The 13,572-nt window shown below is 46.7% G+C and overlaps 1 protein-coding gene across 4 annotated transcripts in view; it reads right to left on the bottom strand.

The window, feature by feature from the left end:
• Window positions 1-1,644, bottom strand: part of ZRANB1 (zinc finger RANBP2-type containing 1) — a 71,385-nt gene extending 69,741 nt beyond the window's left edge. For 2 of the 4 annotated variants that reach the window (XM_015148410.3, XM_015148412.3), the window contains exon 1: window positions 1,211-1,617. The gene's annotated coding sequence lies outside the window, so the exon portion shown is untranslated. Of the gene's footprint in view, window positions 1-1,210 lie in introns of all 4 variants that reach the window. The other 2 variants (XR_013398450.1, XM_077947864.1) reach the window with 2 other exon arrangements.
• Window positions 1,645-13,572: the final 11,928 nt, after the last annotated feature.

The raw sequence follows: 13,572 nt of genomic DNA, 5'->3' as shown, positions 1-13,572 counted from the left end.
GGCCAAGCGCGGTGGCTCACGCCTAAATCCAGCACTTTGGGAGGCCGAGAGACGGGCGGATCACCTGAGGTCGGGAGTTCGAGACCAGCCTGACCAACATGGAGAAACCCCCATCTCTACTAACAATACAAAATTAGCCGGGCGTGGTGGCGCATTCCTGTAGTCCCAACTACTCAGAAGGCTGAGGCAGGAAAATCGCTTGAACCTAGGAGGTGGAGGTTGCAGTGAGCCGAGATAGCGCCACTGCACTCCAGCTTGGGCAACAAGCGCGAAACTCCGTCTCAAAAAAAAAAAAACTCGAATTGTGTTCCTAAAACGGTATTTTTGCATATTAGATTTATTAACATCATCATAAACACGGTGAAACCAAAATACTGGTAAAATGGGGCGGCGCTTAAATCGACAGTCTACGGAGTTATAGAAAAGGGTAATCAACTGACGGAAATACACAATTCTCAGCAAGAGAGTTTCAAAACACCAGTGTACCTCAAAGATAATGGGCCGGTTCAAACTTCCAGGCTTAACCTAAACTGCCTGTTCCCTGCGCTTAATGCCAGCATTCACTACAGTTCTTTTGTCTGTGAAATGACCCGCACCAAACCACAGCAGAGAAGAAACAGATCCTTGCACTGAACACTCGTTACTTAGAACAGAAGGGGTAGACGAATCTTTCCACTAGCTCCAGCTCCTCCTCCCCACCCGCCTCGTCGTCCCCCACCTTTATTTTCCTAGAAATGGCAACTGGAGGCCACCGCAGGAGGTGGAAAGCAAGTGGCCGAGGGACTGAAACACAAGTTTGGAGACCAGAACCAACTTGTGGCGATGGACCCAAGTGTTTACGGCCTATTGCGGAATGGGACCGAAACCCCACTAGCTAACCCGTCTCCGGCAGGAAAAGAAGTTGTGGGGAAATCTGGCGGAAGAGCGGCGGCGGGACCCGCACGGCGTCCAGCCGCGGCCGGCCGGCGGTCGGTAAACAAGCTGGGCGGACCCGCCCTCCCACAGCCCCTGGGCCGTCCCCGCACCCGGAGCGCCTAAGATGGAAGGGCCGACAGCGGCGGCCCGGGCCCCTGCCCTCCCCGCGCCTGCGACGCGGCCGCCCCCGGGGTGCCGGGCGGGCGGGCAGCCCGGGAGGCCCAGCAACCTGGGCGCCGCCTGGAAGCGAGGGACCCGGCAGGCCGCGGTGGGGCGCCCCCCAGGGCCCGGTTACCTGGCGGCGGCGGCTCCCCCTCCAGCTCCTGCTCCTCCTCCCCGTCCGACGGGCGCTTGGCGGCGGCGGCGGCGGCGGCGGCGGCGGCGACTCCCCGCGCAGCCCGCGGCGACGAGTCGAGCCCGTCCCCTCTCCGCCTCCCTCCGCGCCGCCGCCCGCCCCGCTGCTGCCGCCTCCGCCTTCTCCCCTCAGTCAGGACATGGTCTCCGCGGGTCCGCGCGCGGCTCCTGGCTGCCGGAGGCCGGGGTAGAGGGGCGGAGAGGAGGCGCGGAGGCTGGGGAGCCCCGGGGGGCGGGGGCAGTGAGGTGTGGGAGGCGGCCGCGGGGCTGCGGACCCCTAATGGCGGCAGCCGAGGGACCCGGAGCCAAATAAACCCCGCGGCGAGCGGCACAACGTCAAGGCCGGACCCAGACGCTCGCCGCCCTGTCATTGGCCCCGAGGCCGCCGGCGGCGCAGCCAATGAGCGGCCGCCTCATTCCGGGCTCAGGGGGCGGGTCGAAAGAGGGTGACGTCAGCCGGAGTGCGGCCTCGATTGTGAGTCGGTGGCGCGCGTTGGCCCCGCGCTGGTTCCCTTCCGCGGACCGCTGTGGGCCTGAGGGTGCCGGACCGCCGTGGGGTGCGTGGCGCTCGGGGGCGCGGGCTGACGGCGGCCCGGAGGGCGTCCTCGTCAGTGTCTGGAGGCGCGCTTTGCCTCGTCTCTGCGACACATGCGCCGGAGTTTTAAGTTAACCCCCAGGTCTCACGTAGCCTAAGCGATCTACGTATAACCCAAATGCTGCTTTACTTTTTCTTAAGGACTTTGAAGCTCTTCATAAAACACCAGGGAAGACAAAGCTCTAGGTGCTTTGTGATGGTTTGATTTTTTAAATTTATGTTTTGCAGTGTCCGATTTTTACCCCTGCCTTTGCTGGGGCTATCCGTGTATATGGATGTATGTGTATATTTCTCGTTGCTCTGTGCATGGTACATGTGTGCGTACGTAGATAGACACGCCATGAAAAGTAATGGAGACCTTGCGTCTTGCTCTCCTCCACGACTTACTGGCGCTAGTCTTGGGAAAATCCAACCTTCTTATGGATACCTTTTCTGTAAATTAGAAATAAACCTTTCCTAATAAGCCTTATTTCTGTAAATAAGCCTTACCTATCTTCAGGCCGAGGATAAATTACAGCTATGGAAAAAATACTGCTTAGGAGAATCCCCTGGGACCAAGTTCTAAACAGATATGTGTATTTCTTTCTTTTTGTACTGTAAAAATAACCAAATAGCCAAAATAAGCCAGCCATTTGTTAAAACCCCATGAGTATGGGAAATTTTTCTAGCAAGAGATCTTTGTTTTTTCCCAGTGGGACTTTACCTTGTAGTTTTCATACTTAAAATTTTGTGAGGAGAAGATAGAATTTGAAAGATCAGCCGGGCGCGGTGGCTCAAGCCTGTAATCCCAGCACTTTGGGAGGCCGAGACGGGCGGATCGCGAGGTCAGGAGATCGAGACCATCCTGGCTAACACCGTGAAACCCCGTCTCTACTAAAAAATACAAAAAACTAGCCGGGCGAGGTGGCGGGCGCCTGTAGTCCCATCTGCTCGGGAGGCTGAGGCAGGAGAATGGCGTGAACCCGGGAGGCGGAGCTTGCAGTGAGCTTGAGATCTGGCCACTGCACTCCAGCCCGGGCGACAGAGCGAGACTCCGTCTCAAAAAAAAAAAAAAAAAAAAAAAAGAATTTGAAAGATCATAAAAGACAGCAACTCTTTAAAAGCTGTAAATTTAAAAGTTATCTATTAGAGAAAAAACCTATACTACTACCAAAGGGCATTTAACAGTTGGATACCTCAGGTTCAACAGGAGGACCATAATTCAGAGTTTAATCAGATTTTTAAAATTTTAATGGGACTTCATTTATTAAAACTGTTCATGGTGTTCTAGCTTTCTCTTTGCATAAATATGGTCAGGAATGTGTGTATAGCTTCACTATGGCCAGCAAAGAATAATGCTGTATCTTATAGATTCCCCTCTCCAGCAACATATTTTATTGGCATATTTTATTCTCATAGCCATTCCTATAGTGTAGATATTTTCGACAATCCTCGTCTGCCCAGAGCAACATTATTTATTCAATAAATTGAGTTTAAACTGCAAGTCTTTTGCCTGCAAAACTTAACATTCTCATATATATTTATATATATGAGCTGTATTTATAATTAATGTATAATTAACACAATTGTAGATCAGATCAAACACCATGTTACTATGTTAAGAACAATAGTTAGGCCAACATTTCAACTTTGAAAATATTTTCTTTAAGAGGTCCTGAATTCCTCCAGCTTCCCCTTCCTGAATTCAGACTGCAGAACCTCTCAGTTACAAGCTACCAGGAATCACAGAATTAGGTGTTTTTGTTTTGCTTGAGTTGTAGTTTATTTTGGTAAGGAAATGGGATATCACTAGGATAAAGTTTATTAACTCCTTCCTCAATTGAGTAAATAGTGAATATCACGTACCTATGAATAAGAAGCCCACAAAGATAAGACACATCTTAGTGAGGAAACTACAGCATAGAGAAAAAAAGAGTAAGATAGAAATAACCATAATTATGGCCAGGCGCAGTGGCTCACCCTTGTAATCCCAGGACTTTGGGAGGCCGAGGCGGGTGGATCACCTGAAGTCAGGAGTTCGAGACCAGCCTGACCAACATGGTGAAATCCCGTCTCTACTAAATACAAAACATTAGCCAGGCGTCGTGGTGCGTGCCTGTAATCCCAACTAGTTGGGAAGCTGAGGCAAGAGAATCTCTTGAACTCCAGAGGCGGAGGTTGCAGTGAGCTGAGATTGTGTCATTGCACTCCAGCCTGAGCAACAATAGCAAAACTCTGTCTCAAAAAAAAAAAAGAAAGAAAGACCTGTAATTATAGGTCAGGCGCAGTGGCTCATGCCTGTTATCCCAGCAATTTGGGAGGCCGAGGCAGGCAGATCACCTGAGGTCGGGAGTTTGAGACCAGCATGGCCGACATGGTGAAACCTCGTCCCTACTAAAAATACAAAAATTAGCCGGACGTGGTGTCACCTGCCTTTAACCCCAGCTATGCGGGATGCTGAGGCACGAGAATCATTTGAACCCAGGAGGTGGAGGTTGCAGTGAGCCGTGACTATGCCATTGCACTCCAGCCTGGGCAACAGAGTGAGACTCTATCTAAAAAAACAAATGAACAAACAAAATATATAGAGAGAGAGAGAAAAAGAGAGAGACAGATGTCCTATCGAAACAATCCCTAAGAGAGGGGCCTGGGCTTGGATATGTTTTATGTTTTTTGTTTTTTGTTTTTGAGATGGAGTCTTGCTGTGTCCCCCAGGCTGGAGTGCAGTGGCGCGAACTCGGCTCACTGCAAGCTCCGCCTCCCACGTTCATGCCATTCTTCTGTCTCAACCTCCCGAGTAGCTGGGACTACAGGCACCCACCACTACGCCCGGCATTTTTTTTTTTTTTTTTTTTTTTTTTTTTTGTATTTTTTGGTAGACGGGGTTTCACTGTGTTAACCAGGATGGTCTTGATCTCCTGACCTCATGATCCACCCGCCTCAGCCTCCCAAAGTGCTGGGATTACCAGCGTGAGCCACTGCGCCCAACCTATGGATATGTTTTAAACCCACTCCCCAGGTAACTGAAACGTGCAGCCAGTATTGAGAACTACTGACAAAACAGCCCTCAAACCCCGAAAGCTTGCAGATGTGGAAATTAATGCCTAAAGATGTTAAGTGTCTTAACAAGAGCTAGACAAATTAACTCTGCAATTCGAACAGGAACACGTAACTCTTTTTCAAATGTTTTTTTATTTTTTTATTTTTGTAAAGACAAGATCTCACTCTGTCACCCAGGCTGGAGTGCAGTGGTGCAATCATAGCACACTGCTGCCTCAAACCCCCGCGGCCCAAGTGATCCTCCCACCCTGGCTTTCCCAGTAGCTAGGACTACAGACATGCTCCACCATACCCGGCTAATTTTTAAACTCTTAGTGGAGACAAAGTCTGTGTTGCCCAGGCTCGTCTTGAACTGCTGGATTCAAACGATCCTCCTGCCTCTGCCTCCCAAAATGCTGGGATTACAGGCACATAGCACCGTGCCCAGCAGAGCACAGAACTCTTGATTCCACAGTCAAATGTTCCACTATATTTGAATTAAAAAGATATCATCAATAAATACAGCAGATGGGGCATTGTAACAGTTACAGAACTGTTGCTGATTGGCACACTGACCAAACTAACATTCTACTTATGTGTATTTGGATTCGGAGAAATATTTCATTTGGAAAAAAGTATACACTGTCTTTGTGGGGTTTTTAATTTCCTTTTCAGAAACCTTATATTAGACTCGGTGCAGTGGCCCATGCCTCTAATCCTAGCACTCTGGGAGGCCGAGGCAGGAGAATTGCTTGAGCCTGGGAGGTCCAGGCTGCAGTGAGCTATGATGGCACTACTGTACTACACCCTGGGCAACAGAGCAGGACGCTATCTAAAAAAAAAAAAAAAAGGCCAGGCGCAGTGGCTCATGCCTGTAATCCCAGCACTTTGGGAGGCTGAGGCGGGTAGATCACGAGGTCAGGAGAATCGAGACCATCGTGGCTAACATGGTGAAACCCTGTCTCTGCTAAAAATACAAAAAAAAAAAAAATTAGCTTGGCGTGGTGGCGGGTGCCTGTAGTCCCAGCTACTCGGGAGGCTGAGGCAGGAGAATGGTGTGAACCTGGGAGGTGGAGCTTGCAGTGAGCCGAGATCGCGCCATTGCACTCCAGCCTGGGTGACTGAACAAGACTCCATCTCAAAAAAAAAAAAAAAAAAAAAGGACCTTTGTAGTAAAGTGTAGAGACAGTATAGTTTTGTTGATAGTTTGTTCTGGCTTTCGTTTCAGTTTTTCCCAGACTAACTGTAGAGTTTATAATTCCATATTGCATTTTTGTGAAAGTTTTGAATGCAAAATTTGGATCTGTAGTTCCATTAACAGTAGAAAAAAATGGATCTTTAGTTCCATTAACAGTAGAAAGCCATAAAGAGGTTTTGAGCAGGAAGGTGCCAGTATTGGAGCTACCAGCCTTTACCTGGAATGTCTGTGGGACAAATGAGGGCAGAAGTAGAAACAGGGACAGAGAAGAGACAAGGACCTAAAACCAAAGTAGCTGTGGGAATGGAAAGGAGGGCCAGGAGTGAAATGGGAGACAGTGCAATCTTCAGGATTTGCCAGTGACTTAACTCTGGGGCAGAAGAAAGAATCAAAAGTCAGAGAATGGGCCAGGAGCAGTGGCTCATGCCTGTAATTCTAGCACTTTGGAAGGCCAAGGTGGAAGATCACTTGAGGCCAGGAATCCAAGACCAAACTGGGCAACATAGTGAGACCCCATGGCTACAAAAAATAATTTTTAACCTGCCAGGCTCAGTGGCTCATACCTGTTGTCCTTGCTACTCAGGAGACTGAGGAGGGAGAATTGCTTGAGCCCAGGATTTCAAGGATGCAGTGAGCTATAATCATGCCACTGCACTCCAGCCTGGGCAAGATAGCAAGATCCTGTCACCAAAAAAAAAAAAAGTCTGTGAACTCTGAGTGATGGCAGTATGTGCAACAGTGGGACACACAAGAGAGGAACTGGGTCACAGGAGATGTGGACCCTTGAATCAGGAGATCCTGGACTCAGGAGGAAGGGAGTGGCCGATGGGGGGAATGCTGGTCTGAAATGTGTAGGGCAATCCTGGAGATCAACATCAGGGAGCTCTCTATGTAGAATTTATTATGGAAGCCACAGGAGTGGGTAAGAAAGAACTACCAAAGGGGAAAAAAACAAAACAAAACAAAAAAAACAAAGAGTGGTCAGAAAGGTAGGAGATGAAGCTGGTAGTACAGTGTTCTGGAAGCCGAGGGTACAGTGAGCCTCAAGCACATGGTAATAAAAACTGTCAGATGCTACAGATTTCGAGCATTAGAAGTGAGGAAAGGTCACTGGATCTGACAAACAAGAGACTCGGTGACCTTCTAGAGAACAGTTCTCAGTAGGATGGTAGGGAGAGAAGCCAAGTTTCAAAAACTGAAGCCATGTGATTATAAACCACAAGTCCAAGACGTCTGGCGGTGAAAGGAAACCAGGAGATATAAGAATAGATTGGGGCAGTAACAAAAATAAGGGAAAGGTTTTGTTTTATTTTAGGTATTTATTTTAAAGAATGGGCATATCTGAGCCCTTTTGTAAATGGAGGAGAGATGTAGAGGGGGTAAAAGGACTGAAATCCAAAAGGGAGGTAAAATTCAGAGCACAGTGATTTGTGTTGGCAAGCAAGAAAGCCCTGTCTTCCTGAGAAACGTGGAGAGGAAGCTGTGAAAAGCAGCTCTAGGGAGGTTTTGGTGGGGGAGACAGAGGTGATGGGGTGGACTTCAAATCCTTCCTCCCCCTCGGTGAATCAAGCGCAGAGCCTCCTGCTGAGGGTTGCTCTGGGAACTGGAGGAGATTTGGGACAATAGTTAGGGGGAAGCAAATCAAGAAGAATGAAAAAAAGAAGAGCGACAAGAAACCACTTTCTCCAAAAAGGCTTAGCAGTCCATAATCAGGCCTAGAACGGAAAGATCAGGCTGTGGAGGCCCCCCAGAGGTGGACATTTGCAGCTAAGGGAAGTCGAAGGCGCTCAGGTGAAGGAAATGGTAACGGATCCAGCTTACTTAGGGTCTTTTAAGGGATCTGTGCTTTTAAGTAAAAAGTGTTATAAAATGGGTGTTTCCTTCAAAAGAAATGTTAGAAATGTTCAGTTGTTAAAAGAACATGTTCTCAGACACATTGCAAAAAATGTCATTTGTATAAACTGCAACATCTTCCACTCTCTGTGTGTGATCAACATGATTCCCCAGTGGAAAAAACCTCTTAACAGTAGAAAATGCAACGTAACAGCCCAGGCGTGGTGGCTCACTCCTGTAATCCCAGCACTTTGGGAGGCCCAGGTAAGTGGATCACCTGAGGTTAGGAGTTCGAGACCAGCCTGGTCAACATGGCAAAACCCCATCTCTACTAAAAATACAAAAAGTTAGCCATTCGTGGTGGTGGGTGCCTGTAATCCCAGGTACTCAAGAGACCAAAGCAAGAGAATTGCTTGAGCCCAGGAAGCAGAGGTTGCAGTGACCCAGGATCATGCCATTGCACTCCAGCCTGGGTGACAGAGCGATACTCTGTCTCAAAAAAAATAAAATAAAATAAAAAGAAGGAAGAAAGAAAGAAAGGGAGGGAGGGAGGAAGGAAGGAAAGAAAGAAAGAAATGCATGTAATAATGTTGCCTAATCTGTACCCAGGCAGTACAGGACATGGTTTTGTAGAACATGGTACCATCCTGTGACCTTCCTCCATGTCCACCACAAATCTGCCTGCAAAAATAATCTCTTCTGAGAGGACCAGATATGCTTGTGAAGCATCAGACAAAATACAGCTTGTTTGACATTTCAAAATCCTGGTCTGTGCTAGGACTGGTCTCATCTGATGGGTATAAATTTGTACTAAGAGGAACACAGTTACTCTATATCCAGACTAAGAAATTTTTGTGGATTTTTCAACTAAGTATCCCTGTAAGCTAGACTTATGGAATTAGGGGGGAAAATGTTGAAGTTGTATTGAGTCTCTTTTTTTTTTTTTGAGACAGGGTCTCACTCTGTCGCTGAGGCTGGAGTGCAGTGTTGTGATCATAGCTCACCACAGTCTCAACCTCCCAGGCTCAGCCTCCTGAGTAGCTGGGACTATAGACACCACACCTGGCCAATTTTGGTAGTTTTTATAGAGTCAGGGTTTCACCATGTTATCCAGGCTGGTCTCGAACTCCTGGGCTCAGGTAATTCTCCAGACTCCCAAAGTGTTGGGATTATAGGCGTGAGCCACCGAACCCAGCCATTACTATGTCTTTTTTTTTTTTTTTTTTTTTTTGAGACAAGGTTTCGCTCTTGTTGCCCAGGCTGGAGTGCAATGGCACAGTTTCAGCTCACTGCAACCTCTGTCTCCCAGGTTCCAGCGATTCTCCTGCCTCAGCCTCCGAATAGCTGGGAACACAGGCTGGTATTACAGGTGTGAGCCACCGCGCCTGGCTGTTGTGTCTTTTTAAGAAGTTTGGAAACACTGAGTGTCTGAAACAACTTCACTTGTGATCTTATCTGGGGAAGTTTTGTAAGAGGCAAAGCTGTGAGCAGAGAGCGCATGAACTTTGGAGTCAAACAGCGCTGAGTTGAAATCCTCCTGTCCTCTGTGAGTGCCAGTGTCCTCAGTGTCCTCATCTGAAAAATTCAGGGTGATACTTCCCTGGCAGTTATGGAGGGTCCAATGAGACTTAGGAGCTGAAAGGCCTGGCAATACTCCTAAGTGTTTGATAAATGTTGGTTTCCTTGCTCTGTGTTTCATTTAATCCAGGTAGCATTTACTGAGGAATGACCCCATATCAGGTACTGTGCTGAGAACAGCAATGCAGAGACAGGTAAAGCTGTATCTACATCAGGGGCCAACAGTCCAGTGGGGGACTATCCCTAACTTAGGGTCTCCATGCCCTGAAGGGGCCCATGAATTTGGATGGAAAGAAAATACATCTTTATTTCTTCTAACTTTTAACTGAAATGCAGTATTTATAACAATAGTCTGTGTAGTCAACACACTACAGTAGTATTAACACATCTGTGGCACTGACACCAATAGAAATCACAGATTTTTTAAGATCTTATTACATTATTGAATAGGTTATTAAAGAAGTACTTCAGGCCGGGCATGGTGGTTCACCCCTGTAATCCCAGCACCTTGGGAGGCCAAGACAGGAGGATCACTTGAAGTCAGGAGTTCAAGACCAGCCTGGCCAGCATGGTGAAACCCTGTCTCTACTAAAAATACAAAAATTAGCCGGGTGTGGTGGCACATGCCTGTGATCTCAGCTACTCAGGAGGTTAAGGCAGGAGAATCGTTTGAACCCAGGAGGTGGAGGTTGCAGTGAGTCAAGATCACGCCACTGCACTCTGGCCTGGGCAACAGAGAGAGCCTCCATCTCAAAAAAAAAAAAAAAATACTTCAGCTGGGCTGAGCGTGGTCACTCACACCTGCACTCCTAGCACTTTGGAAGGTGGAGGCGAGCAGATCGCATGAGGTCAGGAGTTCGAGACCAGTCTGGCCAACATGGTGAAACCCAGTCTCTACTAAAAAGTCAAAAAAAATTAGCGGGATGTAGTGGTGGGCACCTGTACTCCAGCTACTTGGGAGGCTGAGGCAGGAGAATCACTTGAACCTGGGAGGTGGAGGCTGCAGTGAGCTGAAATCACACCACGGCACTCCAGCCTGGGTGACAGAGCAAAACTCTGTCTCAAAAAAAAAAAAAAAAAAGGCTGGGCACAGTGGCTCGTGCCTGTAATCCCAGCACTTTGGGAGGCCAAGGCAGGTGGATCACCTGAGGTCAGGAGCTCAAGACCAGCCTGGCCAACATGGTAAAACCCCGTCTCTACTAAAAATACAAAAATTAGCTGGGTGTGGTGGCACATGCCTGTGATCTCAGCTACTTGGGAGGCTGAGGCAGGAGAATCATTTGAACCCGGAAGGTGGAGGTTGCAGTGAGTTGAGATCACATCACTGCACTCTGGCCTGGGCAACAGAGCAAGACTCCATCTCAAAAAAAAGAAAAAAAAATGTAAGTAACAAGTACTTCAGTTAATATCACAGATTTTAAAAAACACTTTAATAACTGTATTTCAATTTAATTGGCTTCCTTGTAATCTCATTTCTGTTATGCATTTTAAAATTATTCTGAACAGGCCGTAACAGAGAAAAGGTGAGGAAACCCTAGTCAAGTTAGTGGAAAATTGAATTTTATGAATGTTTCAGGACAGAGAGGCACATTCCATACCAAATAATCAAATGAGTAACGTCCCAGCATAGGACACAGTGGAGGCAAGCCTTGCAGTTCCCTTGGAAAATAGAGATGGGCAGTGACTGTGTTTTGCAGGTGAATATGATTTGCTGAGCAAGGAGGAAGGAGAAAGGCAGACTGGAGACAGTGGAAAAAATGAGTGACTCACTGAGGGGCAAGACGTGTCTCAATGAGAACACCTGGAAAGCTGAGAAGCAGTATTGACGTCTGGTCAACCTCAAATATGTTCTAAGTCTAACCCATGTGAATTACCTCAAAGTGGATATTGACCCAGTTTGTGGTTTGTATAAGCAAAGATCTTTCCATTCCAATGCTGACAGCCATGTGCGGTGGCTCACACCTGTAATCCCAGCACTTTGGGAGGCCAAGGCAGGAGGATTACTTGAAGCCAGGAGTTCGAGACCAGCCTGGCCAACGTGGTGAAACCCCATGTCTACTCAAAATACAAAAAGTAGCCAGACATGGTGGCAGGCACCTATAATCCCAGCTGCTCTGGAGGCTGAGGCACGAGAATCACTTGAACCCAGGCAGAGGTTGCAGTGAGCTGGGATCACATCACTGCACTCCAGCCTGGGCAACAGAGCAAGACTCTGTCTCAAAAAAATATATATATATATACACACACACACACACACACACACATATATATATATATGCTTACAAGGTTACACATCCACCATTCCCAACACACACACACATACACACCACATACACATATACACATATACCACATATATACACACACACCACACATATACACACATATATATACACATACATACACATTACACACCCACACCTATACACACACATACCATACACACAGTCTTTTCTTTTCTTTTTTTTTTTTTTTTTTAGATGGAGTCTCGCTCTATTTCCTGGGCTAGAGAGCAATGGCGCAATCTTGGCTCACTCCAACCTCCACCTCCCAGGTTCAAGCGATTCTCCTGCCTCAGCCCCCTGAGTAGCTGGGACTACAGGCGCCCACCACCACACCAGCTAAATTTTGTATTTTTAGTAGAGACGGTTTCACCATATTGGCCAGGCTGGCCTCAAACTATCGACCTCGGGATCCGGCCGCCTCTGCCTCCCAAAGTGCTGGGATTACAGGCGTGAGCCACCGTGCCCAGCCCACACAGTCTTATACAAGACAAAATGTACTAGTCTAGAACCTAAATCTTCATTTCATGTTTGATTATACGATACTCATGGAATTAAAAATATGCTGCCTTTTTGCCAAACACTAAAGTGACGTTAACAGAAAGTAATTCCAAAATAGTGAAGTTAGGAATGCCAAAATATTTTTCGTTCCTTTCTTACCAGTCATTTCAGTTTAAAAATATCTCAAAATATTTGAAAGTATTCATGACGTCATTTGAGTAGTTCTTAAATTCACCAAAGTGATTCATGCAAATAATTTATTTGCTTCAAAAACAATCTACAAATTCAAATAGTGGACCAAAGAGAAAAATCTGCACAGCAGTTTCAGTGTAACCAAGAAGATCACAATATTCAATAGTACCTTCAATATGGCAGATTTATAGTAGCTGTAAATTTAAAATACACAAGCTATAATTTTTAAAGGGGCTAATCAGAAAGAAATTTAGTTTTTATGATATACAAAATTATTCAGTGGTTCCACATATGAGGTAAAGCATGAATTCTACAAATCATTAACTCATTGGCTGCTGGTATTCATTCATTACTTGGAACTTTAACAGCTTCCTAGTAAACAGAAAGTACCTCTCCTGTATGTGAGATATTTTGACTGATGTATCCTGAGTACTTAGAATGGTGCCTGGCACACACAGTTACTGAAGAAGTATTTGTTGAATGAATCGATTAACTTTACTTTCTTGATTTTATACTTCAGGATATTTTCACCCTGACTACTTTAGTTCAATAACCTAACACGTTTAAACTTTGCTCAAGAATTTAGAGCAGGCTGGGCACAGTGGCTCACACCTGGAATCTCAGCATTTTGAGAGGCCAAAGTGGGAGGATCACTTAAGCCCAGGAGTTTGAGATCAGCTGTCTCAAACATAGGGAGACCCTGTCTCTACCAAAAGTAACTTGAAAAATTAGCCAGGTATGGTGGCACGCACCTGTGGTCCCATCTACTTGGGAGGCTAAGGTGGGAGGTCACCCTGGGAGGTTGAGGTTGCAGTGAACCACTCCACCCTGAGCTACAGAGCAAGACCCTGTCTCAAAAAAAAAAAAAAAAAAGTCCAGGCAGGGCGGCTCACGTCTGTAATTCCAACATTTTGGGAGGCCAAGGTGGGGAAGTCAAGGCTGCAGTGAGCTGTGATCCTGCCACTGCACTCCAGCCTACGTGACAATGAGACCCTGTCACAAAAAAAAAAAAAAAAAAAAAAAAAAAAAAACTTAGGACAGTTGGATATTTCTCTTTCATTATTTTTTTCTTTCAGACTGTAATTTGCATATCTTGCGCAGAATTT

This window comes from Macaca mulatta, chromosome 9 (assembly GCF_049350105.2).
Source record: "Macaca mulatta isolate MMU2019108-1 chromosome 9, T2T-MMU8v2.0, whole genome shotgun sequence".
Classification (NCBI taxonomy): domain Eukaryota; kingdom Metazoa; phylum Chordata; class Mammalia; order Primates; family Cercopithecidae; genus Macaca; species Macaca mulatta.
The sequence above is the reverse complement of the archived record's forward strand: the minus strand, read 5'-3'. Positions and strand labels throughout refer to the sequence as shown.